This window comes from Dioscorea cayenensis, chromosome 20 (genome assembly GCF_009730915.1).
Source record: "Dioscorea cayenensis subsp. rotundata cultivar TDr96_F1 chromosome 20, TDr96_F1_v2_PseudoChromosome.rev07_lg8_w22 25.fasta, whole genome shotgun sequence".
Lineage (NCBI taxonomy): Eukaryota > Viridiplantae > Streptophyta > Magnoliopsida > Dioscoreales > Dioscoreaceae > Dioscorea > Dioscorea cayenensis.
Window position 1 is genome coordinate 13,163,204 of NC_052490.1, and position 18,705 is coordinate 13,181,908.

General features: G+C 39.4%; 2 non-coding genes across 2 annotated transcripts; both read right to left on the bottom strand.

Moving 5' to 3' along the window:
• Nucleotides 1–989: 989 nt before the first annotated feature.
• On the bottom strand, nt 990–1,096 carry LOC120252005. The gene has a single exon (XR_005533560.1). It is a non-coding gene; the product is annotated as a small nucleolar RNA R71 (small nucleolar RNA).
• Nucleotides 1,097–14,403: 13,307 nt separating this feature from the next.
• On the bottom strand, nt 14,404–14,510 carry LOC120251987. The gene has a single exon (XR_005533544.1). It is a non-coding gene; the product is annotated as a small nucleolar RNA R71 (small nucleolar RNA).
• Between the last annotated feature and the right edge of the window lie 4,195 nt (nt 14,511–18,705).

The window sequence follows — 18,705 nt, forward strand, 5'->3', positions numbered from 1 at the left end:
GGATGGCCATGACTCACCATTGCATTAGTTAGGAAGTATAATAGAGGGTTCTTGCACTTGAAACTATTGACCTAGGGGAGCAATACCGGTGTATCTCATCTTTATCGATTGCCTTACCTTCTCCTTACTCGTAATTTCTCTCTTGTTTATTTGACTTTTGTTATTTCACATCTTTTGGCACACAAATCACTATTCCATCTTTCACTTAGCTAAGAGACAATATAAGTATTTGTACTCCCTACTTCCTGTGGATACGATACCCCCACTCACCTGGGGCTTTATTACTTTGACAACTCCCTGCACTTGTGGAGCACCTGTCAAGTTTTTGGCGCCGTTGCCCGGGAGTAGGCGTTTAGAGATACTTTGCACTTTTGTTTTCTTAGCTATTCATCCATTCATTCTATTTCACATCTTCTTTTCTTTCATCATTCTGATTTGTTTTCTTTCCTTTGTGCAGCATCAGGTTGATTACCCAAGGGAACCCCTCAATATTGACTGAAGGAGATCCAGAGCTTGAAAGAACACTTAGAAGAAAAAGGAAAGAACATGTGGAAGAATCGTCTAATTTAGCTGATTTGGAAGTTTAAGGTTGAGACAATATGGCAGAACAGAATGAGCAGCAGAGGACATTCTCAGATTATGCTAGACCTTCAGTGTTGGGGACACAATCGAGCATTGTGCATCCCCCTATTACAGCTCAGAATTTTGAGCTAAAGCCGGCATTCATCCACATGTTGCAGCAATCTGCACAGTTTAATGGTTTGGCTGATGAGGATCCAAACAGTCACATAGAGAACTTTCTTGAGGTGTGTGATATGCTCAAGATAAACGGAGTAACGGATGATGCCATCAAGTTGAGAGCCTTCCCATTTTCCCTAAAGGGGAGAGCAAAGCAATGGCTAAACTCATTACCTAAAACCTCGATCACCACATGGGAGGAGATGGTAGAAGCTTTTCTTGGCCGTTATTTCCCTCTCGGAATATCTGCAAAGCTAAGGAACGAGATCTCATCCTTTGTACAGTCAAAATTGGAGTCTCTATTTGATACATGGGAAAGGTTCAAGGAGCTCCTGCGCAAATGCCCACAACACGGATTGCCGGAGTGGATGATTGTTCAGCCTTTTTACAACGGTTTGAATCTGAGTACGCCGTAACTTTTGAATGCGGCAGCAGGAGGTACCTTAGGTAGCAAGACCCCCGAGGAAGCCCGACAACTTATTGAAGAAATGGGTCTAAATAGCTACCAGTGGAATGTTAGAGAGAAGAAGAAAGTGGCCGGGCTCCATGAGATAGATGCGGTAACTTCATTGACGGCTCAAGTCGAATCATTGAGTAAGAAGTTTGATGCTCTAACTTCAAATAGAGTGCCGGGCGTGACAACTTGTAGCGGATGCATAGGAGGACATGCTATCTCCGATTGCCCGATCTCTATTGGTGATGTATCTTTCGTTGAGAAGGTTGATTTTGTGGGGAATGCAATGAGGAACCAAGGGAATCCATATAGCAACGCCTACAATTCGGGATGAAGGAATCATCCCAATTTTTCATGGAGCAACCAAGGTCCACAGAAGGCCATGGGGCCACCGGGTTTCCGACACGAACAAGCCCCAACCATTGAGAACAGAGTTTCTGGCTTGGAGACCCATATGACCGACTTAGAGAAGGCCTTAACCAGATTTGTGCAATCTTTAAATTTGAGGTTTAAATCAGTTGAGGCCACACTTCGTAATCATACTGTGTCCTTGCACAATCTTGAGAACCAAGTTGGACAGATCGCGAAGTCCCTAGCGGAGAGACCACAGGGAAGCTTACCGAGCAATACTGAGATGAATCCTAGAGAGCATGTGAAGGCGATCACTTTAAGAAGTGGTCGTGAGGTTGAAGGTAAGCTTCCAAGTGAGAAGCCCAATGTACATGCACCCGAGGTCATAGAGGTTGAAGAAGGAACAAGCAAAGAGAAGGAGGTGGCACATCCACCCTTCAAGCCAAGAATTTCTTATCCCTCGAGGTTGAAGAATGACCAAGCGAGTGAGCAATACAAGAAGTTCCTAAGTCTTTTCAAGCAACTCCACATCAACATCCCTTTTGTTGAGGCATTGACTCAAATCCCTAAGTATGCTAAATTCTTGAAAGATTTGTTGACCAACAAGAGGAAGTTAGAGGAGAGTGCTTATGTGATTCTAGATGCATCTTGCTCGGCAGTTTTGCAAAAGAACATGCCGAATAAGAAGAAAGACATAGGGAGCTTCATCATTCCGTGCAACATTGGCAATCTAGGTGAAGAGATGGCATTGGCAGATTCAGGGGCAAGCATCAATGTCATGCCATACACCTTCATTCAGAAACTAGGCTTGGGAGAGCCTAGGCCTACTCGGATGACTTTACAGTTGGCAGACCGAACGGTGTGACATCCGAGGGGTATCATCGAAGATGTGCTTGTCAAGGTGGACAAGTACATATTTCTTGTCGACTTTGTGGTGCTAGACATCGATGAGGATGCAGATGTACCCTTGATACTTGGGAGGCCGTTATTGCAAACTTCCAAGGCATTGATTGACATGAATGGCGGGGAGCTAACATTGAGAGTTGGAGATGACAAGCTCATATACCGCCTCGCTTAAGCCATGCGGCATTCTGTTGACTTTGATGATACTTTATATTTTCTAGACACTACTAATGAGATTATTGATGAATATGTGCAGGAAATGTTTAATGCAGACCCGTATGAGCGTTTGTTCGACCAAGAGGAGCAGATTGAAGAAGTAATGATGCTTGGTTCGAATGAAGAATTACCGTCTACCCCGGAGATCCTGAAGAAGATGATCCAAAAAATGAAGAAGGCGAGGAGACGCCACTGGAAACACTTCAAGACTGTTGGAGGTGCGCACAAGCCGAGTGAGTTCCATGAACCATTGCTAGGTGGTCCCAAGCCCAATAATTCACCCTCTATGCTCAAGAGACTTTGCTCATCTTGATTTCAAGCCATGGGTAAGAGGGCAACCTTCATTTATGAACCCCCGTGAGGTAAGACGAGTTACGTCAAGCTTAGTGACGTAAAACAAGAGCTTCTTGGGAGGCAACCCAAGTGTTTAGTGTTTTTGCTAGTTGTAGTTAGTTTTGTATGAATAATTTGTTGAGTGTTGGTGTCCTTATTTTGAACTAGTTGTGCTGCGGTTATTTTGGTGGAGCTTTATTTTATCGTGTGTTTTCATGAGGAATTGGTGAAGATTCAGTCGCTTGAGCTTGTTTCTATTGTTTTTCACTGGTATATGTTGCATAAAAGGGCAGGCTCTAGATGTGTAACATGCTCAGAAAATTTCTGCAGAGCCTGTAGAGTTTTTCAAGTCATCCAGAGAGAACACACGGGCGTGTGGAATTTCCACATGCCCGTGGGGTTGTATTACGAGCTTATCTAGAGAAGACACAGGGGCGTGAACTCGCCCCTGTGAGCGACCGTGCGATTATCACATGACCGTGCGGAATTTCCGTACGGGCGTGTGTCATTCTGCAGAGACTTAGCACATTTTCCCGAGGGCACACAGGGGCGTGAATTCGCCCCTATGGGCAACTGTGTGACCAACACACGAGCGTGGGTATTTTACACACGCCTGTGTGGGATTCTGCAGACGATTCCTTCTCTATCCCGAGAGAGCACAGGGGCATGTGAATGACCCTGTGAGTTGCACCTGTGAATGTACACGGCCGTGCGGATTTTCCGCACGGGCGTGTGGAACACTTAGAGAATTCTCTCGATTGAACAGAGAGTGCACAGGGGCATGTGGCTGCCCCTGTTGGTTGGGCGCACGGGCGTGGCTAATTTACACATGGGCGTGTGGATGTGTTCAGAGTATTATCTAGAGAGCGCACATAGGCGTGCATCTGTCCCTGTGAAACTCTCTTGTGGAGTCATACGGGCGTGTGTAATTTCCACACGCCCGTGTGGATTTACAGAAACTCAAGAGCCGGGGGTTCTCTTTAAAATCTGTTCGGTCTCTTCATCCTCACACCCACACTCACTCTGAGAACACTCTTCTCTTCCTTCCCGACCCTCTAGCACCTATTTAGTACGAATTTTGCGAGGTTTGCTGGCCGATTCCAAGTTTCTTCCTCTCAACTCGTCGGTAAGTCTTATTTTATATTATCTTCGTCGATTCATGATTTTCATTGATGAATTTAGCCAATAATGCTTCGTCTCTATGATTAGAATGATTATTCATGTTTAGAAAGAGATTAGAAGATGATTTTAGGGTGTATTGTTTGTTTTTGAGTTGTGGCCGTGCGGTTTTCACGCCCTGTGGATCCACACGGGCTTACGGAAATTCCACATGACCGTGTGGATTTCTGCAGCATTATCTTATCAACTTGTTTGATTGGTTTCTTTCAAAATTTTGCAGATTATGGCTCCTCGTTCAAAGAAGCAAGCTGACAAGGGGCCGCGTGAGTCATCCCCTGAGCCTGAGGGCATTAGTTTTGCGATTCCAGAGCATCAGGTTCGCTATGAGCGCTTGTCGAGACTCCGGTTTTGACAGACTCATTTCTTGGACACGAGTATATTGCGAGATCTGTAGCAGGGAGATGAGTTTGCGGAAGAAGTTGAGGATCTCATTTCCACGGGTGGTTGGAAGCAGTTTTGATGATTCGAGAGCCAGCCATCTGAGAGCTTGCACTGGAGGTTCTATCTTCATTCAAGTTCGACAGATCATACGCGAGCTTCGATAGTCTTGATGCCATTCAGTTCAGAGCACTTGGACATCACCATTGCTTGAGCGTTACTCAGTTTTCCATTATGCTTGGCTTGCATGAGGAGGCATTCACAGACACTGAGGAGTATTCTCAGTTACCGACATATTATCCTGGTGCATTGACCCCGCAGAGAGCCTACATGATATTATGTGGTCAGGGCCAGTATGAGCCAGGGGTGTCCATGGCCACGTGCCTCTCCCGGCCTGCATATCGATATCTACATGCCCTCATGGGCAGGTTCTGCTTTACTTGTACTCAATGGTGCAGCGCATACCGATTCATTTAGGCTACATCATCGCAGAGTACATTAGTCACCAGGGGCATTATGCTCGATTGGCAGCGATTTTCTCAGGTCCCTACATTACGAGACTAATGCTGGGCATGGGTCTCTTGGATACAGTTCACGGGACCGAGAAGTCGAGTACACCTGCACCCCTGAGCCTAGAGATGATGAGGTTGAAGGGCATGGTCCACAAAGTTTGGACAGGGGTTTACGCTCTGGTGCTACCATCTCCGAAGACAGCTGAGGAGGCCGAGGCATCCCAGTCTGCCCCTTAGCCTCAGCCAGCACCTATGGAGACCGAGGTAGCTTCGGTGGCAGAGGATGAACCCACCGTACATGTGTCATCACCATCTCGGGCCCATGATCATTTTGAGAAGCTCGAGAGTGCGGTGGGGTTAGTACGGACAGAGATAGCCGGGGTCCGTGCAGAGATTGCCGAGATGAGGGCTACACAGGGCACTCAGTACACCGAGCTTATGGCACGTTTCGACACACTACAACAGATTTTAGTGCGAGATGTCACCTCATCATTCATCCTGCGTCCGAGGACTCCTCAGGCCCCCTCGGCATCTTCACCACCGCCAGCATCACTTGCTCCAGCACCAGTGGATTCACCACATGCTTCCTCCTCACTAGCAGAAGCACTAGCAGAGGAGCCAGGGCATGGCACCAACAATTGATTTATTTTCTTTATTTGTACTTTTATTTTTGGACTTGTTATCCTCAGAAAGGACTCTCCCTCTGAGTTTAGTTTGTTTTGTCTCGAGTTGTATTGCTTGCCTTATCTTTTATATACTCGAGTTTATTTTTTGTTTTTATTGAGCTTTACTGAACCTCTCATGTATGCGTGCAGATGGTCTTATCAGTCTGGGAATTGAGAACTAGTCATGGATACAGCCAAAGTGGGCCGTGTGAGCTTCACAACCCATTGGAACATCACTCCCAAGGATTTAGCTCTATCAAATGCAACACTAGGAGTTAGGGGAGTATTGTTTCAATTGCTTCTCCCACATTTGCACTTCATTAATATCTATCCTTTCAGTGAGCTTGCAGTGGACAATGTACAACTTAAGTGTGGAGGGGAGTTCATAGTGCACATATCATTTACACTATTTTTGATTGACACATATACTCACATAGCCAATGACGGTTCACCTTAGTGCAATAATGGTATTCTTTTAGTTTAGGAGAATTTTTAACATTGAATGTTCTCATGCTCTAGTTCTTGCTTGAATTTGTAGGATTTTTTACCCGATTTATACTTGTTACACTACTCACTCTTTAAACACTTTTGGAAACTCAAGTTTAAGGTTAAAGGGACTAGTTTTAGTTTGTTTCTTGTGTAGCTCAAAAAAAAAAATTGGAAAAGAAAAAGGAACAGAATGCCTTTATTGTTTAGTATACTTGTTGGGTGGAAAGAGCTATCTCCTATGATGTATGAAGCTACTCTCTTAAGTCGGATACTCGTTATGCCCTAATGAGAGAAAGAGCTATCTCATGGGATGTGTGAAAGCTACCACCCCGGTAGAAAGAGCTACCTCTTCGAAAGTGTGAAAGCCACCTTAGCGGCCGTTTGGGAAAGGGCTACCTTCGAGGATGTGTGAAGCTACTACCGTTGTGAATTTGTTGGTACTTCTTGTAGATAAATAAGTCCCTTAGACCTAGAACTTTGAGGAGTATACCTTGGGTTGACTTGAGTGGGTCCACACACTTACATGATTTCGGGTTTATTGTCCTTTTTGATTTAAGTTTTTAGCTAGAGCATTGATTTTTCGTATTTAGTGTTGAAATTTTCCTTGCTATTAGAATGCTTTCTTTGCATGCTTTGGTGAACCTATGGCCAAGCACTTCCAATATTTCCTTCATCTTTACATACAATGTTTTAATTTTTTGCTTAAGGACAAGCAAAAGCTTAAGTGTGGGGTAGTTTGATAAGTGCTTGTGTGATAAGTATGCGAAGCATTATTTCCCTATGATTTGCATTACTTTTGTCGGGTTTTAGCATTGAAATGTATGCATCTTTGTTCTTTTACGCAGATTGGGTTGTGAAGACGAATGTTAAAGAAAGAAGCCAATGTGGGCCGTGAATGCACCAATGTTGGAGGAAATCTTACTAAGGTTCAAATGTGAAGACATAGGTCGGATGCGAGAGGCGAGAGTGTGTGCCAACCTCCTCATACTTCTGTTAGCACAACCATTTGGAGGGGCACAAGGGTAGTCACACTTAAGCGTTCCGATTTGTGCACATAGAACAAGATCCCTACCGACTTGTCCGTTGTTGAAGAAGCAAAGCGATCCACGATGTGAACGTGTGCCCGTTTACATTACCTCGATGAAATCATAGAATCAGGAGTACTTCGTGCCGGGGTTGTAGCAGGATTTGTTGACAGCCAGCCAAAGAAGCAGGAAACAGAGAAGCCACATGGGCGTGTGGAAATTCAACACTCCCGTGCGTTATCTCCACAGGGCCGTGTGGAGCATCCACATGGGCGTGTGAGATCCCGATTTCAGCCCTATTTAAAGCCGAATCAGCCCTGATTTCATCATCTTCTGTTTTATCTTTTCTCCATCTTTCCCCCATCTTGAGAGAGGACTGTGGCTAGGGTTTTGAGAGGTATTGCAAGGTCTTGGAGGAGGTTCTACGGCTCCGACATCATCTCTGATTAGGAAGAAGGTTGGTAAGGGAGCCTCCGTCAGAGTGATTTGGTGAGGCGTATCTTATACCAGACGAGGAGATCGTTGCGACGAGTAGAGGAATCTCCACAAGACCATTGACACGATTTTTGAGGGGGTTTTCCTATAGATTGTTTACTTTTGCACTTGATTTCATTATCGTTTGTATTAAACTCCATGTAGAGCTAAACCCCTAGTAGGTATTTGGGTATTTGTGAACCCTAGGATGTTTTAGTTTCTTTGAATCTCTTTATTATGCTTTCAATTAATTGATGTGTTTGTGAGTTCCAATCTTGAATGCTTGTTGTTTGAATACTTCCTTAGAGTGACACTAGGGTTGAGAGTTCATCCGGTTACCCTTGTGAGTGAGTGACACACCACGAGAGTTAGATGGAACTTGATTGGAGAGGGTTGAGAGGGTGAGTCGAGAGGTATAGGAGCGTCCCCTTTCTCCTCCGGTGTGATAGATTCTACCTCCGTTCCTCGAGTTCTTTGCGGCCACAATAAAGTGAATGGGCTAAGGGATGACCCTCCGCTGGGGCTTAGTTGCGGGTGCAACGGAGTGAAGCGTTGAAGTGATTTTAGCATCTAGGGAATAATTGTGGCTAGGGACCTTTCTTCTGGACCAAAGGGTTAGGTCTATAATTAGGAAGAGATTTATCACTTGGAATCCCCAGAGCCCATCGCAATTCTATGCGAGTGCGAGGTGTTGAGATTGTTCGATTTCTCCTCTAGGACATGTGTTGAATTAGGCATGGTTGACCTTAGGTTTGGGACCATGTAGTTAAGGATGTCCACGACTCACCATTGCATTAGTTAGGAAGTATAATAGAGGGTTCTTGCACTTGAAACTATTGTCCTAGGGGGAGCAATACCCGGGTACCGCATCTTTATCGATTGCCTTACCTTCTCCTTACTCGTACTTTCTCTCTTGTTTATTTGACTTTTGTTATTTCACATCTTTTGGCACACAAATCACTATTCCATCTTTCACTTAGCTAAGAGACAATATAAGTATTTTTACTCCCTACTCCCTGTGGATACGATACCCCCACTCACCTGGGGATATATTACTTCGACAACTCCGTGCACTTGCGGAGCACCTGTCAAGTAAGCATTTGGGACTTTTATATTCTTCAAAATTTGACAAAACAAATCTTTTTCTTTCTTTTGTCATGGAGAAAGAAGCGGGTGGTAGACTTGTTTTGCCATTGGTAAGATATTCAGGATGAAGCTCTTGACGAATTCCCATCTTTAACAAATAAAGCCTGCATTTTAGATTATCTTTCGATTTCCCATCAACATTAAGAATTGTACCAACAATATTTTCACAAACATTCTTGTTAATGTGCATCACATCTAGATTATGACGCAGTAAGTTGTGCTCCCAATACGGTAAAATAAAAGAAGATGCTTTTCTTCTTCCACAAATCTGCCTCATTTGATTCTTCTTCCTCTAGTTTATCATCATCACTATCTGCATCAACAATAGGGACTTGGAGTGACCTATTCTTTGATTCATTACTAGTATTTAATTTTTTAAATTTGTGTTTGGGTTGTTTTCCATAACTAAATTGCAACTCTTTCAACATTAGTAAAATATCAGATCCAGTAGTAACTGAAGGAGCTCCACAAATCTCTACATTACCATCAAAGATATGTTTCTGGGATCTATACGGATGATTATGCTCTAGCCACCGGCGATGTGCCATAAAACAAAACTTCTGCCCATTTGTTAACCATTTTGAAGAAGTTTATGCAGCAAAGCAAGGACAAGCATACTTTCCTTTGGTGCTCCTACCAGATAAATTTGCGTAAACAGGAAAATCATTAATGGTCCATAATAAGGCAGCATGCATAAAGAAATTCCTCCTTGCTGATGCATCATATGTCTTGATACCGACCCATAATTACTTTAACTCTTCAATAAGATGTTGCAAGTAGATGTCGATATCGTTTCTGAGACCTTTATCTCCAAGAATAATCACTGATTAGAAGAAAGAAGGTGGCCTCGTCCCAATCCACGACGGCAAATTATAGGGTATCAACACCACTGGCTAAGTACTGTATGAAGTTCTTAATAGTTTGAATGGGTTCAACCCATCAGACGAAAGACCGAGCCTAATATTTTGAGGATCAAAAGAAAAGTCAGGATATCTTGCATCAAATGATTTCCATGCGTCAGCATCAGCAGGGTGTCACAAATGACCATCATTTGTTCGACCATTGGCATGCTAGATCATATCAGCTGAACTCTTAGCAGACATGAAAATTCTTTTGCAGTCTAGGTATTAAAGGAAAATACCGCAAAACCTGATCATATGAGCCACTTCATTTTCATCATTCAAACACTGATCAAAATTAATGGACACCCAACGAGAATGACCACACATTTGACAAGATTGTTAACTTTCATTATGCTCCCAGTATAACATGCTTATTAGGACAACTATGAATTTTTTTCATACCCAAGACCTAGATCCTTTATGATTTTCTTGGAGTCACGACTATTTTCTGGAATAGCTGTTGAGGGAAAATTTTTTTTTAAAAATTCAATCAAGTAGTGAGCCCTTTCACAGTCATCCCGCACATGCATTTTAGATAAAAAATTCAAATGCAAAAGTATAATCTAGAATGCTTCGATCCCTCATAAAGTTTGTCATTCATATCTTCAAGCAACTTGTAAAACTTTGCTGCTTCTTTAGAAGGTTGCTCATTCACTACCCCTCTAAGAGTTTTACCTCCATCATTCACCTCAACATTAAATTCATCACTATTACATTGCAAACCATCGTTATCAACATGATGCATGTTAAAAGCATCCTGCAACAATCCTTCGATATTATCTGGTCTTAAATGAGAAGTTTGATTGTGAGGAGCAGAGCTTGAATGAACTATAAATGTGTTTCTTGCCTTTTGATTAAATGACTATACACGTTCTCCATGGAAAAACCAACATTTGTAACCTTGAAGAATTCCATCACATACTAGATGTTCAAGAACTATTTGACGTGTTTGCCAATGAATATTCACACACTTTATGCAAGGGCATATAATTTTATCATCTTCACTTCAGTTGTCAAATGCAAAATTGCAAAATTCTTCAACTTCATCAAGTTATTCCTGACTCAATCATGACTTATGCATCCAATTATTATCCATTTATGGTTAATATATTAGAGAATTAATTAGAATATTATAAATTATATCATACTTTGTCCTCTCCAATAAGTACTTGCATTGTTGTTATTATTTTGATGCATGGTTTTTATCAGCCAAATTTTAGAAGTTCTAATTTTTAATATTTATACTAGCAAACCAGATCAAAAAAAGACAGCATTAATTCCTCATAGCAAAATATTTCATTCAAGAAAGAGAAGAAAAACATAATCCAACATTTACAGTAAAAGAATTTACAATGACCAACTAATTGCAAGAAAGAAAGAAAGTACTTGGATAAAAGTAAATTGCAACATACAATAAGAGAACACTAATAGTTTCTGACAAATAACAAATAAATAAATAGATAAATTACACTAGAGATCATAAGAAATGTAACCACGACCAAGATTTAACAGAAAAATTGAACTTTTAAGTTCATCACAAGAAATCAAGGGCATAAAACTGATAAGATCAATTACGAATGTAACATTTAACAAAAATTCACTATATTTGACTACTACAATATAAAATCTGAAAACTTAGGCATAATAAGTATACATCTAGTTCAAGTAAAATGAACAACCAAATAATAATTGAATAACAATGGTTAATCGCATAGAAAGAAAATCAAATTCAAAGCAGGGCAATATCAAAAAAATTACCTCAACTTTTAAGAACTAATCTTTTTTCTTCTTGCTTCTACTTTTCCCACTAATCTCTCTGTATCCAAATATAACAAAAGATCTGCAAGTTATATAAATAGGTTATTTAGTGCAGATCATTATAAAAGTATTGCAAGCCCATTCTGAATATTTAGATAACAAATGAAATAAAAAGATGGATTTTCTGAAAGTTATGAACATAGATGGTTGCTTCATATGAGAGCTCCCATGAACATATTATTGGTGGTTAATGCATGTTCAGCAGAATTCAACCAAAATTTGGCTATATTTTCAAATGTTGAAAATAGACATTTGGTTTGGAAACTGTAGTTTCATTTCATTGTTTTGTTTCTCAAATTAAGAAGTATACAAATGTGAAAATTAAGGAAAACATGAAATATTTTGGTTTGGCCAAAAATAATAATAATAATAAGTTTCATTCAACCAATTAATTGATTAGTAATAACATTGAGAACATAAATAACAAGAAAAGCATGATATATATCTTTCCCCTCAAATCATGAAACAAAACATAGATGAAAATGTATATGGTATATACCTTCTTCTCATCTTAATTTGATTGAAGTTCAAAACATAAAACAAAACAATGAAATGAAACCATAAATCATGAAACCGCAAAGAAACCACAAAGAAGGATGACATACATAACTACAATAACGTGTTTCATTTATTAAGGAATTTAGTAAGGGGTATGTATGGGAATAATTTCATTGTTTTGTTTCTCAAATTTAGAAGTATAAAAATTTATTGAGGAATTTGTTTTGATTTATTGAGTTAAATAACTCCCTACTTAATTAGCTTGCACATATCTACTGCTTCCCACAAGCATGATTCCTTTGATAAGCCATCCAAACACATGGACATACTGATATATTTAATTAATTATCAAAGCTAAAGTTGTACCTGTAATATACCTCTTGTCTCACAGAATTAATTCTATCTTGCACAAAACTATATAATTAGTCTGTCTATGGCCAGTACCATTGATGATCCAAATTCTCTCAAATTCTGCTACTCCATTGTGAGCATGTGCATTAATGTTCTAAGGTGAGTAAACATATATATATATATATATATATATATATATATATTAATTAATCAATGTCCACTCACCAACAAAAATAAAAACTCACGTCTTCTATCTACTAAGCCAAAAGCATGCAAGAATATTAATTCAATATCATATATATTATATATATATATGCATGTATTTTAAGAGAATATGAGATGATCTAACTTCTTGAATTGCATCACTCTCAACTGAAGGCCCAGAATTATGTACATTACTATATATCTACACATTGAAAGAGACTAGCTTGCATGATGTTAATTATTTCCAGATAATTCTAAACAATATATTATGCTACATTGAAGATCAATAAATATTAGTTTTTTATTTAATTTTGAATATTATATATATATATATATATTCAAGAGACCATTATATTAATTATATTCCTTTTTCCATGAGTTAACTGATCAATTTGAGCTATGTCTATTGGATTTGGGCTAAAAGTATAACATGGGTTGGGGTTCTATATATATTATATCAAATGAATGATATTACAATTTCAAACAAGAGTATAAATTCTCAATATATATATATATATATCAGCGGAATAAAAATGATCTTCAAATAGAGTATTAAAAACCATGGTATGCCATGTATGTATGCATGTATATACATCAAATCAGAGGACAAAATAATTTCTCAAAACATTTAAAAAAAATGAATCCAAAGATAAAAATTAACTTTTCCTTCACAATAATCAACAATTCACTAGCTCATTAATTTATCCAAACCAAACACTAGCAACAATGAGATACTAATCCCCTTATCCCAAACCCTAAGAAAACCTCAAATTTTTCCAATCAGAGCACAAGCAACAACCAAAACAAAAACAAGACAAGACCCCAAAAAATAATTTAAAAAAAAACTAAATCAACAAACAAAAGTAAATGAAAAACACTACAAATTAAAATTCGGAAACAAACAACATAAAGGGGGAAAACCCCAAAAACTATTTTGGCAAATTCGGCCATCACACATCCTTTTAATTAGGACCTCACATACTTGATTAACTTCAATGTGGGAGAATAGAGACAATGGAGAAGTGGGCAAGAATAGAGAAAAAGAAGAAGGGGGTCGGCGTGAATTGAGAGAAAGAGGCAGCGCGTGGGGAGAGAGAAAAGGAGAGAGAGATGTACGAGAGATATATACTAATAAATATATATATTATTTTCTTAAGGTAAAGTGAATTTATCTTTTTTAAACTAACATATTTTTAATTTGTTATTAAGTAGCGGACCTTCTAGGAAAAAAGCCACAAAACAAACTTTTTACACACGAATTTTATGTGAATCCCTTCAAACTAAAATTAATAATAACTTACCGGTGTTTATTTAGTAAAACCGCACTAAATATAAATAATTTCATGGCGGTTTTAAAAATAAATGTTGCTGAGTGAATTTTTTTCCGGGGGTCTAATTTATCCAACAATATGATTTCATATTTAATGTGTTTTTTCAATTGAACGGCACTAAAAAAATGCTTCCCCGGTGCCTTATAAAAAAATGTGGCTAATGAAAATGTTATCTCGTGCTTTTATGCCAAAAAAACGCCACAAAATTAAAAATATTAGTTGGGTTTACATAAAACGCCGCTAAGAAAACACCGCGGAAAGCCTAATTTGGTGTAGTGGGCACATAGTCCGAACAACCAAATTGAGGGCCTTCCAATTTTCCTTCAAGGGGAGAGCAAAGCAGTGGCTACATTCATTACCTAAAGCATCAATCAGTACATGGGAGGAGATGGTAGAAGCCTTTCTTGCCTGATATTTCCCTCCCGGAAAATCTATGAAGCTCAGGAATGAAATATCCTCTTTTGTACAAATGGAATTGGAGTCTCTTTTTGATACATGGGATATGTTCAAGGAGCTCCAACGGAAATGTCCTCAACATGGGTTCCCCGAGCGGATTATTATTCAGACTTTCCACAGTGGATTGAACCCAAGCACGAAGCAGTTACTTGATGCTGCAATAGAAGGTACCTTAGGGAGCAAGACCCGTGAAGAAACCTGACATCTAATCGAAGAAATGGCTATGAATAGTTATCAATGGAACACTAGAGACATAATGAAAGTAGCCGGACTTCATGAGATTGATGCAGTTACTTCATTGGTGGCCCAGGTTAAGTCATTGAGCAAGAAGTTAGATACTCTAACTTCTCCTAGAGTTGCAGCCATAACGAGTTGCACAAGTTGTGGAGGAGGACATGCTTCATCTAATTGCCTAATTTCTATTGGTGGTACATCCTATGTAGAACAAGTGGATTTTGTCGGTAATGGAATGAGAGGCCAAGGCAATCCATATAGCAATACCTACAATCCGGGTTGGAGGAGCGACCCAAATCTTTCTTGGAGTAATCATGGGTAACAAAAGACTATGGCACCACCCAGTTTCCAATAACAACAATAAGCCCCAAACATGGAGAATCGAGTTTTAGGGTCGGAAAACCAGATGACCGATTTAGAAAAGGCTTTGACCAAGTTTATTACATCATCGGATACAAGATTTCAATCGGTTGAAGCTACACTTTGTGACCACACCGGATCATTGCACAACTTGGAGAATCGAGTGAGGTAAATTACAAAGTCTTTATCAAAGAGACCTCAAGAAAGCTTGCCTAGTAACATCAAAACTAATCCGAGAGAACATGTGAAGGTAATTACTTTGGGAAGTGGTTATGAGGTTGAGGGTAGGCTTCCGAGTGAGAAAACCAATGTTGAAACACCCGAGGTTATGGAGGTTGAGCAGAGAGCAAACAAGGAGAAGGAGGTGGTACCTCCACCTTACAAGCCAAGAATTCCTTATCCTTGAAGGTTGAAGAATGACCAATATGATGAGCAATACAAGAAGTTCATGGGTCTATTCAAGTAGTTTCACATCAACATCCCATTTGTGGAGGCATTATATCAAATGTCTTAGTATGCAGAGTTACTCAAGGACCTTTTGACCAACAAGAGGATCTTAGAGGAGAATTCTTCTGTGATCTTAGATACCTCTTGTTTGGCGGTATTGCAAAAGAATATGCTGAACAAGAAGAAGGACCTCGGAATCTTTATCATTCCTTGCAACATTGGTAATTTAGGTGAAGAGAAGACATTGGCAGATTCAGGCGCTAGCATCAGCGTCATGCCTTACATATTCTTCCAAAAGCTAAGCTTGGGGAAGCCTAGGCCCACTCGGATGACACATTAGTTGGTGGATCGAACGGTTAGACATTCAAGATGCATCATCGAAGACGTACTTGTGACGGTTGACAAGTACATATTTCCTATAGACTTTGTAGTGTTGGGCATTGATGAGGATGTCGATGTCATGCTAATACTTAGGAGGATATTCTTGCTTACTTCCAAGGCTCTTATTGATATGGATGGCGGGGAGTTGACTTCACGAGTTGGGGATAACAAGCTTACATATCATCTCACCAAAGCCATGAGACATTCTCTCGACTTTGATGATACTCTTTATTTTCTGGATACTACAGATGAACTAATCGATGAATATGTGTAGGAAATGATGAATCCAAACCTATATCAAGGACTGGAGAATGAAGAAGTCATGATGCTTGATCTAGAGGACAAGCTGCAACCTACCCCGGGGATCATGAAGAGTGTGCTCCAAAAGATGAAGGGAGCAAGGAGGCATCACAAGAAATACCCCAAGGCTAATGGGAATGTGCAAGAATGGAGTAAAGGTGATGAACTCTTGTGTGGTAACATGCTCGATAACTCCTCCTCTACCTTCAACAGATTATGTTCACCATGCTTTCAAGTTAAAAGTAAGAGGAAACCTTCATCCATGAGCCCCTGTGAGGTAAGATGAGGTACGTCGAGCTTAGTGACGTTAAACAAGCACTTCTTGGGAGGCAACCCAAGTCTTTATTATTTTTCTAGGCTTTAGTTTAGTACTTGCATGAATAAGGTCTTAAGTGTTGGCGTCTTGACTTTTACATGCAATTGTTGTGTTATTCTTCTGGATCATTGATGTTTTTGTGTGCATAATTGTGATTGGTGAAGTTTCTTAGTCATTTGAGCATGTCTTTAATGATTCTCTAATTAATGATACATAGTGTAGGCAGCCTCTGAGTATGTATATATATACAAAAATTTTATTTTATGCATAGTCTGTAATTTTTCTAAGTCATCCAAAGATGACACACGACCGTGTGGAATTTCCACATGGACGTGTGTCTATGTTTAAAGCTCATCCTGAGAGGACACAGGGGCGTGTGTCTGCCCCTATGAACGACCTTATGATGGTCACACGCCTGTGGGTATTTTCCACACGAGCATGTGTTTCTTTGCAGAGCCTTAGAGCTCTACCTCGAGAAGACATAGGGGCGTGTGTCTGCCCCTGTGGATGACCCTGTCCAATGTTTTGTTTTACTAATATTTTGTTTTCCTTTCAGAATGTCTATTATTTTTAATCAGAAATTCTAATCCAATGTTTTTCTTTTCGGAATGATTCCTATTTTCAATCAACACCCTAATCTTATGTTTTCTGTTGGGGTTTTGTGCAATTTTTAATCAAAACAATAACCGTATATTTTCTTTTCATAAGATCTCATATGTTTTATTCAAAACACAAATCCTAAGTTTTTTTTGGTAATGCCAAATATTTTTTAATCAAAACCCTAATCCTATGTTTTTCTTTCGGAATCCATCCTATTTTTGAATCAACACTCTAATCTTATATTTTATTTTTCGAATATCTGATATTTTTTAATCAAAACAATAATCGTATGTTTTCTTTACTTAATGTGCCATTTTCTAATCAAAACTCTAATCCTAAATTTTTTTTTCTAATACCTCCTAGTTTTCATTCAAAACCTTAATCCTATGTTTTTTTTCTCTTGGGAGTGACCCTTATTTCCAAATCAAAACCATAATCCTATGTTTTTCTCATAAGTGACTGTGTATAAGTAATACGAAGTATTCCTTTTCTTAAATTGAGCATCACTTTTATTAGATTTTATCGTTTCTGCATATGTATTTGTGTTTTTTTGTGCATTTAGGGTTGTGGAGATAATTTTGGAAGAAAGGAACCAAAAGTAGATCGTGAATGTGATTTTTGATGAAATTCTTTGATTGAAGAAATGTGAAGACACAAGTTGTCCTCAAAGATATTTTGGTGTGTGCCAACTTTCGTTGTGCTTAAGTGAATACACAATATGGAGGGGCACAAATGCAGTCACACTCATATATCCCGACTTGTGCAACATTAGCAAGATCCCCATCAATGTGGTTTTATTGTAGACACAATGTGACCTATCACATGGATGTGTGCCCATTCATGTGCCCTCAATGAAAAGAGTGGATTCAGGAGCATTTTAGTGAAATACTATAGCAGTTTAGTGTAGCATATAACTATAGAAAAATCATTGTAGAAGTTACTACTCATAGCTGGCAGAAAAGAGAGTTCAAGAAATACACACAGTCATGTGGAAATTCAACATGCCCATGTAGATGCCTGATTCTAGCCCCTATAGATACCGCATTTTGAGGATTCTTTTGTGATCTTTTTCACATCTTCTACCCACCTTTGGAGGCGCTCACGGCTAGGGTTCAGAGAGGCTTTATCTAGGTTATAAGAGAGATTCTACGGCCTTTGATATCGCATTTCTATGGAGGAGAGTATTAGGAGAGCTTTCGTCGGCAATGATTCGGAGAAGTCTGCCTAGGCTTAACAAGGGAACCCTTGTAGAATACTAGGCGGCTCTACAAGACCATCAGTACAGACTACAAGGTGGTATTATCAATGGATAACATGCTTTTAGTTTCGATTTTATTGTTGATTATGTTTCATTAACTCTTATTTTGTTTCTTTAATTAATGTTTTAATTGAGTTCCATCCTTGATTTCTTGTTGAATTGATTTTCCCTTAGAGTGGTACTAGGGTTAAGAATCAATATTGGTAATCCTTGTGAATGAGTGACACTTTATTAGGATTAGACAAAGCAAGGTTGGAGAGGATTGAGAGGGTTAGTTGAGAGGTAGCGGAATGCACCCTTTCCCTTCTAGTATGATTTATCCTACCTCCACATTCCAAGTGTTCTTTGCGATTACTATAGAGTGAAGTGTTAAGAGATATACTCCA